General features: G+C 45.2%; 1 non-coding gene across 1 annotated transcript; it reads right to left on the reverse strand.

Moving 5' to 3' along the window:
* Positions 1–13,837: 13,837 nt before the first annotated feature.
* On the reverse strand, positions 13,838–13,945 carry LOC130983757 (small nucleolar RNA R71). Its single transcript, XR_009087735.1, has one exon. It is a non-coding gene; the product is annotated as a small nucleolar RNA R71 (small nucleolar RNA).
* Positions 13,946–15,048: the final 1,103 nt, after the last annotated feature.

The raw sequence follows: 15,048 nt of genomic DNA on the forward strand, positions 1-15,048 counted from the left end.
AAGCGGAGGTGACTAAACTGAAGAAGGAGCTGCAAGGGGAGAAGGCCAGCTCTCTTGCCCTGGCGGCCTCTATGCGGTTGGCTGAGGATGTAGCACTAAAGCACAAAGAAAGCTATGTCACGTCCTACCAAGAAGTGATGCGTCTTCAGGAGGAGTTAGAGTCAGCCCTGGTTGATTATTCCGAGCTCCATGGTCACCTTGTGGGTAGCGTGACTGCTGCTTATGAGAACCTGAAAGAGCAGGTTTGGGTTATTGCCCCGGAGGCCGACCTTGCTTTGTTTAGTTTGGATAATGTTGTGAAGGATGGTGATGAGCGGATAATTTGTACGCTTTTTGGCATTGTTTTTAGTATGTTTCTAGTAGGATTTAGTTAGTTTTTAGTATATTTTTATTAGTTTTTAGTTAAAATTCACTTTTCTGGACTTTACTATGAGTTTGTGTGTTTTTCTGTGATTTCAGGTATTTTCTGGCTGAAATTGAGGGACCTGAGCAAAAATCTGATTCAGAGACTGAAAAGGACTGCAGATGCTGTTGAATTCTGACCTCCCTGCACCTGAAGTGGATTTTTTGGAGCTACAGAAGCCCAATAGGCGCGCTCTCAACGGCGTTGGAAAGTAGACATCCTGGGCTTTCCAGCAATATATGATAGTCCATACTTTGCCCAAGATTTGCTGGCCCAAACCGGCGTTCAAAGTCACCTTCAGAATTCCCAGCGTTAAACGCCGGAACTGGCACCAAAGTGGGAGTTAAACGCCCAAACTGGCACAAAAGCTGGCGTTTAACTCCAAGAAAAGTCTCTACACGAAAATGCTTCAATGCTCAGCCCAAGCACACACCAAGTGGGCCCGGAAGTGGATTTTTATGTCATTTACTCATCTTTGTAATTCTTAAGCTACTAGTTCCCTATAAATAGGACCTTTTGCTATTGTATTTTTCATCTTTTGATCACTTTAGATCTCTAGATCATCTTTGGACATCTAGTTCTTAGATCAGATCTTGGTTTTTCTGGTTCCCTCTCTGGGGCCAAAGCCAATGATCACTTTTGTTCTTATGTATTTTCAACGGTGGAGTTTCTACACACCATCGATTAAGGTGTGGAGCTCTGCTGTACCTCGAGTATTAATGCAATTACTATTGTTCTTCTATTCAATTCAGCTTGTTCTTATTCCAAGATATTCATTCGCACTCAAGAACTTGATGAATGTGATGATTATGTGACGCTCATCATCATTCTCACTTATGAACAAGTGACTGACAACCACTTTTGTTCTACAAGCAAACAAGGCTCTAATGTTTATCTCTTGGGTTCTTTAACCGGAATCTTCGTGGTATAAGCTAGAATTGATGGCGGCATTCAAGAGAATCTGGAAGGTCTAAACCTTGTCTGTGGTATTCTGAGTAGGATTCAATGATTGAATGACTGTGACGAGCTTCAAACTCGCGATTGTGGGGCGTTAGTGACAGACGCAAAAGAATCACTAGATTCTATTCCGACATGATCGAGAACCGACAGCTGGATAGCCGTGCCGTGACAGGGTGCGTTGAACGTTTCCACTGAAAGGATGGGAGGTAGCCACTGACAATGGTGAAACCCTTGCATACAGCTTGCCATGGAAAGGAGTAAGAAGGATTGGATGAAGACAGTAGGAAAGCAGAGAGATGGAAGGGACAAAGCATCTCCATTCGCTTATCTGAAGTTCTTACCAATGAATTGCATAAGTATCTCTATCTTTATCTTTTATTCATATTTCATCCATAACCATCTGAGTCTGCCTGACTAAGATTTACAAGGTGACCATAGCTTGCTTCATACCAACAATCTCCGTGGGATCGACCCTTACTCGCGTAAGGTTTATTACTTGGACGACTCAGTGCACTTACTGGTTAGTTGTGCGGAGTTGTGATAAAGAGTTGAGATTGCAATGAGCGTACCATGTTGATGGCGCCATTGATGATCACAATTTCGTGCACCAAGTTTTTGGCGCCGTTGCCGGGGATTGTTTCGTGTATGGACAACTGACGGTTCATCTTGTTGCTTAGATTAGGTAATTTTTTTTCAGAATTTCTTTAAAAATGAATTCTAGAGTTTCATGATGATCTGTTGAAATCTGGCTGGCTGAGAAGCCATGTCTAATCTTATTGGACCGAGGTTTCAACTTATCATCACAAGAGCTTGTTGATTTCTATCAAACTTGCTATTGGAGCAATGATCTGCTGAGGCTTGGCTGGCCATTGGCCATGTCTAGTGTTTTGGACCGAAGCTTTCTTTGAAAGCTTGGCTGGCTGTGAAGCCATGTCTAATTCCTGGACCGGAGTCTTATACTAGCATTGCAATGATTCCTGGAATTCAAATTAAGAATTCTGAAACCTTCATTTTCTATTTTCATATAATTTTCGAAAAAAAAACCAAAAAAATTACAAAATCATAAAAAACCAAAAATATTTTATGTTTCTTGTTTGAGTCTAGTGTCTTATTTTAAGTTTGGTGTCTTGCATGCATTGTGTTCCGAGGGTTACCTGAAACGTGTAGCTCGGTCGTCTGGCAAGACCCGAGGTAGGGGTTCCGTGACCCGAGCTTGGTGTGCTGAGCGGCTGGGGGTTGTACCTGCAATGACACTCCGATGCTTAAGTTAGCATGGGTCCAAGCAGATATTGAGTAGAATTAGAGTATGAGTTATACCTGGGTGCTCCAGTGTATTTATAGTGGTTGGTCGTGATCTTCCCTGGATAAGATATTCTTATCTTATCTTATCTTTGGGAGTCTTATCTCTATCTTTTGTGGAACCGCCTTTCCTAGGCCTTTTTCGGCCTTTAGGTTTTGGGCTTCGTTCCTTTTGATGGGCCTTCTTCTTTATTTGTCCGAGGTCCGACCTTAGGCGTGGGCCTTTGGGACGAGGTCGGACCTTCTGCGAACTTCCCGAGTTTGGAGAGCTCGGTCAGGGTATGAACAGTGCCCCTGTCCGAGTTCGTCCTTTTGAGAGGTCGAGCTCGGGCATAGTCGTCTTTTCAAAATTTGAAAATGGCTGTTTCAGCATTTATTGCTTTTTACCGTTTCTCCTCGATTTCCGTTCGGGCTCTGTGAAGGTATTATTTATTTGCCCCTTTCCTCATTTTCTTTGTTTATTCTGTTCCCTTTCCCTTTTTCTGGGTTTTTCGCCACCTCTCTTTCGAGCATCTTCCTTCTTTCTCTCTGTTCTTCTTCTCCGATTCTTTCTGTGCGTTGTTTTTCGGGGTTTCCTCTGCGCCGCTGTTTTCGTTCTTCTTGCATCGGAGCTCGTCGTCTTCTTCCTTTCTTCCAGGTTTGTTTCTCGTCTTTACTTTCGCTGTGCACATATGCTTTTGTTTCTTTTTCTTCTATGCTGGGGTTGCCCCGAAAAGAGGCGCCGCCATTGTTTTGGTTGTTTGTATGTGGGGGGGGGGCTCTTTTCTCTTGGTACTTTGTTTTCGGGTTACTGCATTTTTTCTTCTAAAAGAACTTTTGTTTTCTTGCTTCTGCTGAATGGGTTTTTTGCTGTCTGCCTATTATGTGATTTTTGGCTTGCTGTTGTATTCTTCTTTGTAGGCAAGATTTTTTATGTCTCGAAAGGTGTTTCAAGCAATGTCGACCAAGATTCCGAGTGGTCTTGGTTGGGTAGATCCTGTTCCTCTAAGGGTCCCTTCTGTTGTAGATTCTGAGTATCTAGTTAGGTTCCGTAGGGAGTGTAGTATTTGTGAGAACAGGGAGTCTGAGCGGGATTATGAGCTAGTAGCCCCGGAGTCCGAGGAGAGAGTGTGCTTCCCGCCTTTAGAAAGTTCCGAGAAGCTATTCTTTTATGCTTACGATTGTTTTTTCTCTAAGCTGGGTGTACGACTTCCTTTTACCGACTTGGAGTCCGAGGTCCTTTGGTCTTGTAACCTTGCCCCTACGCAACTCCATCCAAATTCTTAGGCGTTTTTAAAGCTGTTTCAACTTTTGTGTCAGTTTTTGGGCGTCTCCCCTTCTGTTTCTCTTTTTTCCTATCTGTTCGTGTTGACGAAGCCGGGGTCGGGTGCTGGGAAGGTGTCCTGGGTCTCTTTTAGGGCTAACCAGGGAAAGAAGTTTTGTACCTTGTATGATGAGTCGTTTCATGATTTCAAGAACTACTATTTCAAGGTCCGGGCTGCTGGAGATGTCCGACCTTTCTTTCTAGATGAGAGTGGGGAGCCTTCTTTTCCTCTTTGTTGGCAGGAGAATGTAGTGTCGGTTAAGTATACTTTTGAGAGTCTAGATGAGGTGGAGCAGGCTTTTGTGGGTGTGTTGAGCAGTTTATGGGGTCGGGCACCTCACTTGGATACGAAGAAAATGTTGGGAGATCCAAGCCTTCTCCGTTCCGAGTTAGGTAGTTCCCGACCTCTTTGAGATTTCATCTTAGTATTTTGGCTTCGTTTTGGAGGTTTTTCTGTTGTGATAATCCCTTTCTTTTGTTTCTGCAGAGATGTCTTCTCAGGCTGATTCCATGAAGTTCCTTCGTCGGTCAAGAAGTCTGCGGCTGCTCGGAATATCGAGGCTGAGGCTTCTGCCCGATCTTCTCCGCAGAAGACTACCGTGGGTGTTCAGACTCGGTCGAAGACCATTCCGACTCCTCAGTTCCGAGCTATAACTCAAGATCCTCCGACCTCCGGACCCGGTCACCTTTCCCCGTCTTCGACCTCGGGTCCTCCCCCCAAGAAACAGAAGACCTCTCAAGAGCTTGCCGGTTTCAATGATAAGGATTTTGACGCTCTTGGTTGGATTGAGCAGCACATTCTCCCCCAGACCTTTATTTCTACTGATGATGCATCTATGGAGCATCACTTTCAGTATATGGCGCGGAGCTGTGTTCGGATGGCTAGTCTTCATGCCGCTATTGCTCGGGAGTTCAAGAAAGCTCCCCTTGGGGCGACCAGCTCCCGACTTGAGAAGGCACGGTCCGAGCTTGATAAGATTAGTCAACTGAAGGCTGCCAAGATTACTGAGCTGGAGGCCTCTTTGGAGGAAGAGAAAACTAGGGCCACCGCGGCTGTGGCGGCGGCGAAGACATCTGAGGAGATGGCGAGGGTGGCGACGGAGAACTATACTAAGCTGTATGCCGAGCTTGTGGAGACGAAGGAGAAGTTGCAGTCTGCTCGGGATGATTTTTACGAGCTGGAAGATAATGTGGCCAAGGGTATGGATGCTATGTTTGTGAATTTGAGGGATCAGGTCCGGGTTCTTGCTCCCGACCTGGATCTGAGCTTATTCAGTACGGAAAACATTGTTGTGGAGGGAAAGATTGTTCCTGCTCCTGCCGAGGATGAGGTTCCGGTGTCCGACCACAAGGCTCCGGTGTCCGACCCCGAGGTTCCGGTTGTGAACCCGACTTCACCTTTGGCTGAGGATAGATCTGGTGTGGAGGTTTCAAGCCGGGATGATGGTGCTGTCGATGCGGTCCCGATTTCGATGTTCCCTCCGCAGCCTTCTGTTGATGCGGAGACCGGAAAGGACCTTGATCCTCTGTGATCTTTTTAGTGGTTTGCCCGGCCTGTGGGCTTTTTGTTGGATGGCTTTTGTGAACACTTTTGGACACCTTTTGCTTTTATTTAGCCACTTGTGGTGACTTTATTATGCGGTGTTTGTGTTTTGACCTTTGGTTTCTGCCTTCGTGCTTTTTAGTTGTTTTTCGGATAACAACTTTTTAGCTAGCGTTTTGACTTTATGTTTCCGCTTTCGTGCTTTTTAGTTGTTTTTCGGATAACAACTTTTTAGCTAGCGTTTTGACTTTATGTCTCCGCTTTCGTGCTTTTTAGTTGTTTTTCGGATAACAACTTTTTAGCTAGCGTTTTGACTTTATGTCTCCGCTTTCGTGCTTTTTAGTTGTTTTTCGTGCTTTTTAGTTGTTTTTCGGATAACAACTTTTTAGCTAGCGTTTTGACTTTATGTCTCCGCTTTCGTGCTTTTTAGTTGTTTTTCGGATAACAACTTTTTAGCTAGCGTTTTGACTTTATGTCTCCGCTTTCGTGCTTTTTAGTTGTTTTTCGGATAACAACTTTTTAGCTAGCGTTTTGAAACTTCTTTCGATTTCGTTCTTTTCGCTTTGTACTTTTTAGTTGCTTTTTGTAAAGCAACTTTTTAGTAAGCGTTTTTCGAAATCCTGGTTCTTGCCGTTTTAAGGCTTCTTTCTCTGGCCGAGCTTTTTCTCGGACATCGGGTGCTCGAGTACCTCCTTTTTGTTAGGTCCGACTTTGTCGTTGGTCGGTTCTTTTGAGTTATTTCTGTAATCTCTTTTTATTTGGCTTTTTGAGCCATTTTAGAGTTACTTTATAACTTTTCCCTTTGTTGGGTCCGACTTCGTCGTTTGGTCGGCCTTTTCAAGTTATTTTTGTAACCTCTTTTTTATTTGGCTTTTCGAGCCATTTCAGAGTTACTTTATAACTTCTCACATTAATTTGAACCTCGTCGCTTTATCTTTGCCGACCTTGTATGGTCTCTTGGCAAATGATTTTTTGCGTTTTGCCGAGCATAAATTAATGCGCCTTGGTGGGGTACTTTCTAGGATTTGCTTCATCATGAGGAAGAGAAAATAGAGAAATTTGATTAGTATTAAAAGAAAGAATATTTACAAAGTGTTTACCCTTTAGGTCGGGTATCCTACTTAACCGGGTGTCTCATTAAAAACCCTTGTAGGGAAAAAGAGTACACCTCGGGTTAAGTTTTTCTAGCTGTAGTACCGTCTTAGATTACAGGCGTGCCAGGTCCTGGGCAGCTCATTGCCTTCTAGGTCGGATATTTTGTAGTAGCCTGTCCCTAAGACTTCTGTTACCTTGTAGGGCCCTTTCCAATTTGCGGCTAGCTTTCCTTCTCCCGACTTTTGTGTTCCGATGTCATTTCGGATTAGAATCAGGTCGTGACTGGAGAAGCTTCGCTTTATTACCTTTTGATTGTATCTGAGGGCCGTTCGCCGTTTTAAGGCTTCTTCTCGGATTCGGGCTCTTTCTCGGACCTCGGGGAGGAGGTCGAGTTCTTCCCTTTGTGCCTGTGGGTTGCCTCTTTCGTTGTAGAAGATGACTCTGGGCGACCCTTCATCTATTTCGATAGGAATCATTGCCTCCATCCCGTAAGCTAGCCGGAATGGGGATTCTCCCGTTGTAGAGTGCGGGGTTGTCCGATATGCCCATAGTACCTGGGGGAGTTCGTCGGCCCACGCCCCTTTGGCCTCTTGGAGTCTTCGCTTTAACCCGGCCAAGATGACTTTATTTGCAGCCTCTGCTTGTCCATTGGCTTGTGGGTGCTCGACCGATGTGAATTGCTGTTTGATTTTTAGTTCGGCCACCAAGTTCTGAAAACTTGTGTCCGTGAACTGTGTTCCATTGTCTGTTGTGATGGAGTAGGGGACTCCGAACCTCGTGACGATGTTTTTGTATAGGAATTTACGGCTTTTCTGAGCCGTAATAGTGGCTAAGGGTTCGGCTTCGATCCACTTTGTGAAGTAGTCGACCCCTACTATGAGGTATTTGACTTGCCCCGGTCCTTGTGGAAACGGGCCGAGTAGGTCGAGTCCCCATTTTGCGAAGGGCCATGGCGCAGTGATGCTGATAAGGTCTTCGGGCGGTGCCTTGTGAAAATTGGCGTGTTTTTGGCAGGGGGGCATATTTTCACAAACTCTGTCGCGTCTCTTTGTAAGGTCGGCCAGTAGAACCCGGCCCTGACTACTTTCTTGGATAGTGCCCGAGCTCCGAGATGGTTCCCACACATGCCTTCGTGGACTTCTTCGAGGACGCCCTTTGTTTCTGAGGTCGGAACGCACCTAAGGAGGGGGTTTGAGAATCCTCTTCTGTATAATACGTCGTGAATTAGCGTATAATTCTGGGCGTCCTTTGTAAGCCTTTTAGCTTCTTTTCTTTCTATGGGGAGAGTTCCTGACTTCAGGTAGTTGAGTATGGGGGTCATCCATCCTTGCTGTTGGTTGGATATATTTAACGTTTCTTCCTCTCTTAGCACGGAGGGAGATTGTAGGGTTTCTTGGAGAAGACTTCTGTTGTTGCCTCCGGGCTTGGTGCTAGCGAGCTTCGAGAGGGCGTCTGCCCGGGCATTTTGTTCCCGAGGTATGTGCTGGATTTGTATTTCCGGGAAGTGTCGTAATTGTGCCTGTGTTTGGTCCAGGTATTTTTTCATAGTAGGGTCTTTGGCCTGGTAACTTCCATTTACTTGTGATGTGATGACCTGGGAGTCGCTGAAGATCGTGATTCTCTGGGCTCCGACCTCTTCGGCTAGCTTTAGTCCTGCTAGTAGGGCCTCGTATTCGGCTTTGGTTGTTTGAAGCCTGGAACTCGAATTTTAAGGATAGCTCTATCCGTGTTCCTTGGTCGCTTTCGAGTATAACACCGGCTCCGCTTCCTGTTTTGTTTGAGGACCCGTCGACATACAGATTCCACGAGAGTGGGGTTCCCGGGGTCTCAGTATATTCTGCGATGAAGTCGGCTAGATATTGAGATTTTATGGCAGTCCGGGCTTCATAGTGGAGGTCGAACTCGGACAGTTCCACCGCCCATTGTAGGATTCGTCCTGCCATGTCTGTTTTTTGTAGGATGTGTCTCATGGGTTGGTTCGTCCGGACTTTGATGGTGTGGGCTTGAAAGTAGGGACAGAGCCTCCGAGCCGTGAATACTAGGGCGTAGGCGAATTTCTCTATTTTCTGATAGTTTAATTCGGCCCCTTGTAGTGCCTTGCTTACGAAGTATATGGGGTGTTGTCCTTGGTCATTTTGTCGTATTAATGCTGAAGCAACTGCCCGATGTCCGACCGAGAGGTATAATACGAGCTCTTCCCCTTTTAAAGGTCGGGTTAGGATTGGTGGCTGCCCGAGGAATTCCTTGAATTCTTGGAAGGCTTTTTCGCACTCCGGGGTCCATGAGAAGGGTTTCCCTTTCTTTAGGAGTGAGTAGAGAGGTAGTGATTTTATCGCTGATCCTGCCAAGAATCTTGATAGGGCGGCTAGCCTTCCATTTAGTTGTTGTACTTCTTTGACACACGTCGGGCTCTTCATTTTGAGTATCGCTTGGCATTTGTCCGGGTTTGCTTCGATGCCTCTTTGAGTCAGCATGAAGCCTAAGAACTTTCCGGCTTCTGCGGCGAAGGTGCACTTGGTCGGGTTAAGTCTCATGTTGTGTTTCCTGAGGGTGCCGAAGACACTTGTGAGGTCGGGAACCAAGTTTCTGTCTTCTTGTGTCTTTACCAGCATATCGTCGACGTACACTTCTAGCTGTAGCCCGATGTGCTCTGGGAATACTTTGTTCATTAGCCTCTGGTAGGTTGCCCCAGCGTTCTTCAGCCCGAAGGGCATTACTACGTAGCAGTAGTTTGCCCTTGGGGTTATGAACGAGGTCTTTTCTTGGTCGGGTCCGTACATCGGGATTTGATTGTATCCCGAGTATGCATCCATGAAGGAGAGATATCTGTAGCCTGAGGCTGCGTCGACTAAGGCGTCGATGTTTGGTAGTGGATATGGGTCTTTGGGGCAGGCTTTGTTGAGATCCGTGTAATCGACGCACATCCTCCATTTTCCGTTGGGCTTTTTTACCAGGACCACGTTTGCGAGCCATAGGGGATATTTACTTCCCTAATGAATCCTGCATCTAGCAGTGCTTGTACCTGTTCTTCTATTGCCTGCATGCGCTCGGGTCCGAGCTTCCGGCGTCTCTGTTGGACGGGTCTGGATCCCGGGTATACTGATAGCTTATGGCACATCAGGTCGGGACTTATGCCTGGCATGTCGGAGGCCTTCCAGGCGAAGAGGTCGGAATTCTCCCTTAAGAGGGTTATGAGTTCCTCCTTTAGGCCTGCTTCGAGGTTTGCTCCAATGTTTGTTACTTTTTCAGGTGTGTTCCCGATTTGGATCCTTTCGGTTTCTCCCTCTGGTTGTGGCCGAAGGTCTTCTCGGGTTTGAACTCGCCCGAGTTCTATTGTGTTGACTTCTTTCCCTTTTAGGCTTAGACTTTCGTTGTAGCATCGCCGTGCTAATTTTTGGTCGCCTTTTAGGGTGGCGATTCCCTTTGCGGTAGGGAACTTCATACAGAGGTGTGGGGTTGAGACCACAGCTGCCAGTCTGTTTAGGGTTGGTCGCCCAATGAGGGCATTGTATGCTGAGGTAACGTCGACTATAATGTAGTCGATGCTTAACGTTTTAGATTGCTCGCCTCTTCCGAAGGTAGTGTGTAGCGAGATGTATCCTAAGGGGTGGATCGGGGTGTCCCCTAGCCCAAATAGGTCGGAGGGATAGGCCTTTAGCTCTTTTTCTTCAAGTCCGAGCTTGTCGAAGGCCACTTTGAACAGGATATCTGCTGAGCTTCCTTGGTCAATCAGGGTTCGATGTAAGTTGGCGTTTGCTAGGATAATGGTGATCACCATAGGATCGTCGTGGCCGGGTATTATCCCCTGAGCATCTTCTTGGGTAAATGAGATGGTTGGCAGCTCGGGCAGGGGATTGTCTTCTCGGACATGATAGATCTCTTTGAGGTGTCTTTTTCGCGAGGATCTGGATGTTCCTCCGCCTGCAAAACCTCCGTTTATCATGTGTATGTGCCTTTCAGGGGTTCGCAGGGTCTGTTCGGCCCGATCCTCGTTATCTCCCCTCCTTCTCTTTTTGGTCTCTTCTCCTTTTTCCGCTATGTATCTGTCGAGTTTTCCTTCTCTGGCTAGCTTTTCTATAACATTCTTCAGGTCGTGGCAGCCATTAGTAGAATGACCGTAGAGCTTGTGGTATTCACAGTATTCGGACCGATCTCTCCCCGCTCTCTTGTGTTTTAAAGGTCGGGGCGGTGGGATTTTTTCGGTGTGGCATACTTCTCTGTAGACGTCTACCAGGGAAACTCGGAGGGGAGTGTAGCTATGGTACTTCCGTGGTTTGTCCGAGTTGGACTCTTCTTTCTTTTTCTGTTCTCGATCTCGGTCTCGGAGTGGGTAGGTTGATTCCTTCCTAGAAGAGTCTCTTAGCTGGGAGGTTTCCTCCATGTTGATATATTTTTCTGCCCGCTCTTGCACCTCGTATAAGGAGGTCGGGTATCGTTTGGATAGGGATTGGCTAAATGGTCCTTCTTTTAGGCCGTTTGCTAGTCCCATGATGGCTGCTTCAGTGGGCAAGTGTTGTATGTCCAGGCAGGCTTTGTTGAATCGCTCCATGTATTCTCGGAGAGTTTCTTGGTTACCCTGTTTGATCCCGAGTAGACTGGGGGCATGTTTTGCCTTGTCCTTTTGAATAGAGAACCTTGTTAGGAATTTTTTGGTTAGGTCCTCGAAGCTGGAGATTGATCCTGGTGGCAGGTTGTCGAACCACTTCATGGCCGACTTGGTGAGAGTGGTGGGGAAGGCTTTGCACCGAATCGCGTCGGAGGCGTCGACCAGGTACATTCTGCTTCGGAAGTTGCTGAGGTGGTGACTTGGGTCGGTGGTGCCGTCGTAGAGATCCATATCAGGTGGTTTGAAGTTTCGCGGTACCTTCTCCTTCATGATCTCTTGCGTGAAGGGATCATGGTTGTTTTCAGGGGTGGTGCCGCGTTCCGTCCGGTCTTTCAACTCGGCCTCTATCTTCCGCAGCTTTTCTTCTAACTCTCTGCGCTTGCGAGCTTCCCTTCTCAAATCTTGTTCAGTTTCTTTCTGCTTTTTTATGTCCTCTTCGAGTTGTTTCAGTCGGTTTTGCTGTGCCCGTACTGCTACTAGAATTTCTGAGCTCTCTTCTTTTTCGGGATTTTGTGGATTTTTGTTTGGAAGTGATGTCTTTGGGCGATTCTGTTTGTTTCCTCCTGGAGTGCGTGGTGATAGAGGGCTGTCCGGTCGTTCTCCGGTGTCAATTTCCTCTTCTTGTTCTGATGTAGCGTGGTTATTGTTGGGAGGGTCGTCCGCCATGGTAAAGGGATTACTTCCAGGGTCCCCGGCAACGGCGCCAATGTTCCGAGGGTTACCTGAAACGTGTAGCTCGGTCGTCTGGCAAGACCCGAGGTAGGGGTTCTGTGACCCGAGCTTGGTGTGCTGAGCGGCTGGGGGTTGTACCTGCAATGACACTCCGATGCTTAAGTTAGCATGGGTCCAAGCAGATATTGAGTAGAATTAGAGTATGAGTTATACCTGGGTGCTCCAGTGTATTTATAGTGGTTGGTCGTGATCTTCCCTGGATAAGATATTCTTATCTTATCTTATCTTTGGGAGTCTTATCTCTATCTTTTGTGGAACCGCCTTTCCTAGGCCTTTTTCGGCCTTTAGGTTTTGGGCTTCGTTCCTTTTGATGGGCCTTCTTCTTTATTTGTCCGAGGTCCGACCTTAGGCGTGGGCCTTTGGGACGAGGTCGGACCTTCTGCGAACTTCCCGAGTTTGGAGAGCTCGGTCAGGGTATGAACACATTGTTTATTTGATCTTGGTTCTATTTTCAAGTCAATAATACAGAGAACTGAAGATTCAGTACATGCAGTAGAGGAATTATACAGAAAAAGCTGGGTGTTCAAAATGCCCAGTGAAGAAGGCAGACTGGCGTTTAAACGCCAGCCAGGGTACCTGGTTGGGCGTTTAACGCCCAAAAAGGTAGTGCATTGGGCGTTAAACGCCAGAATGTGCACCATTCTGGGCGTTTAACGCCAGGATGGCACAAGAGGGAAGATTTTGTTTTCAAATCAATTTTTTTTCAAGTTTTCAAAGTTTTTCAAAATCAAATCTTTTTCAAATCATATCTTTTCAATCATATCTTTTTCAAAATCAATTTCTTTCCTTTTTCAAAAATACTTGCTATCAATTAATGATTTGATTCAACATTTCAAGTATGTTGCCTTTTCTGTTGAGAGAGGTTTAATGTTTGAATCATATCTTTTCTTGTTAGGCAAGTCATTAATTTTTAAAATCAAATATTTTTAAAATTGTTTTTCAAATCATATCATTTCAATCATATCTTTTTAAAAGCATAACTTTTCAATCAAATCTTTTTAATCACATCTTTTTCAAAATAGTTTTCAATCATATCTTTTTAATTTCTAATTTCAAAATCTTTTTCAAAAATTACTTGATTTCTTTCCCACTCTTGGTTTTCGAAAATCAATTAAAGTTTTTCAAAATGTTTTTAAAATCTTTTTAATTTAATTTTCGAAATATTCTTCCCCTCTTCTCGCATCCTTCTATTTATGGAGTACCACTCCTCCTCAATGCACAATTCGAACTCTATCTGACTAAGTTCGAATTCTTCTACCTCTTCCTTCTAATTTTCTTTTTCTCTGACACCTCAAGGAATCTCTATACTGTGACATAGAGGATTCCATATTTTCTTGTTCTCTTCTCTTTCATATGAGCAGGAACAAAGACAAAGGCATTCTTGTTGAAGCTGACCCTGAACCTGAAAGGACCTTGAAGTGAAAGCTAAGAGAAGCTAAGGCACAACTCTCTGTAGAGGACCTAACATAAATATTCAAAGAAGAAGAACCCATGGCAGCCGAAAACAACAATAATGCCAACAATGCAAGGAAGGTGCTGGGTGACTTTACTGCACCTACTCCCGACTTCTATGGGAGAAGCATCTCTATCCCTGCCATTGGAGCAAATAACTTTGAGCTTAAGCCTTAATTAGTTTCTCTAATGCAACAGAATTGCAAGTTCCATGGACTTCCATTGGAAGATCCTCATCAGTTCTTAGCTGAATTCTTGCAAATCTGTGACACTGTCAAGACTAATGGGGTTGACCCTGAGGTCTACAGACTTATGCTATTCCCTTTTGCTGTAAGAGACAGAGCTAGGATATGGTTGGACTCACAACCTAAAGAAAGCCTGAACTCTTGGGAAAAGCTAGTCAATGCCTTCTTGGCAAAGTTCTTTCCACCTCAAAAATTGAGTAAGCTTAGAGTGAAAGTCCAAACCTTCAGACAGAAGGATAGAGAATCCCTCTATGAAGCTTGGGAAAGATACAAACAATTGATCAGAAAATGTCCTTCTAACATGCTTTCTGAATGGAGCATCATAGGTATTATCTATGATGGTCTGTCTGAACTGTCCAAGATGTCATTGGCTAGCTCTGCTGGAGGATCTCTTCATCTGAAGAAGACACCTACAGAAGCTCAAGAACTAATTGAAATGGTTGCAAATAACCAATTCATGTACACTTCTGAAAGGAATCCTGTGAACAATGGGACAAATCAGAAAAAAAGAGTTCTTGAGATTGATACTCTGAATGCCATACAGGCTCAGAACAAAATATTGACTCAACAAGTCAATTTGATTTCTCAAAGTCTGTCTGGAATGCAAAATCCACCAAGCAGTACTAAGGATGCTTCATCTGAAGAAGAAGCTTATGATCCTGAGAACCCTTCAATGGAAGAGGTGAATTACATGGGAGAACCCTATGGAAACACCTATAATTCTTCATGGAGAAATCATCCAAATTTCTCATGGAAGGATCAAGAGAGACCTCAACAAGGTTTCAATAATAATAATGGTGGAAGGAAAAGGTTTAGCAATGGCAAGCCTTTTCCATCATCTTCTCAGCAACAGACAGAAAGTTCTAAGCAGAGCCACTCTGACTTAGCAACCATGGTCTCTGATCTAATCAAAACCACTCAAAGTTTCATGAATGAAACAAGGTCCTCCATTAGGAATTTGGAGGCACAAGTGGGACAGCTGAGCAAGAAAATTACTAAACTCCCTCCTAGTACTCTTCCAAGCAATACAGAAGAAAATCCAAAAGGAGAGTGCAAGGCCATCAACATGGCCGAATGTGGAGAGGAGGAAGAGGCAGTGAACGCCACTGAGGAAGACCTCAATGGACGTCCACTGGCCTCCACTGAGTTCCCCAATGAGGAACCATGGGAATCTGAGGCTCAAAATGAGACCATAGAGATTCCATTGGATTTACTTCTGCCATTCATGAGCTCTGATGAGTATTCTTCCTCTGAAGAGGATGAGTATGTCACTGAAGAGCAAGTTGCTAAATACCTTGGAGCAATCATGAAGCTAAATGACAAGTTATTTGGAAATAAGACTTGGGAGAACAAACCTCCTTTGCTCACCAAAGAACTGGAAGACTTGTCTAGGCAGAAATTACCTCAAAA

Source organism: Arachis stenosperma, chromosome 5, assembly GCF_014773155.1.
Source record: "Arachis stenosperma cultivar V10309 chromosome 5, arast.V10309.gnm1.PFL2, whole genome shotgun sequence".
NCBI lineage: Eukaryota > Viridiplantae > Streptophyta > Magnoliopsida > Fabales > Fabaceae > Arachis > Arachis stenosperma.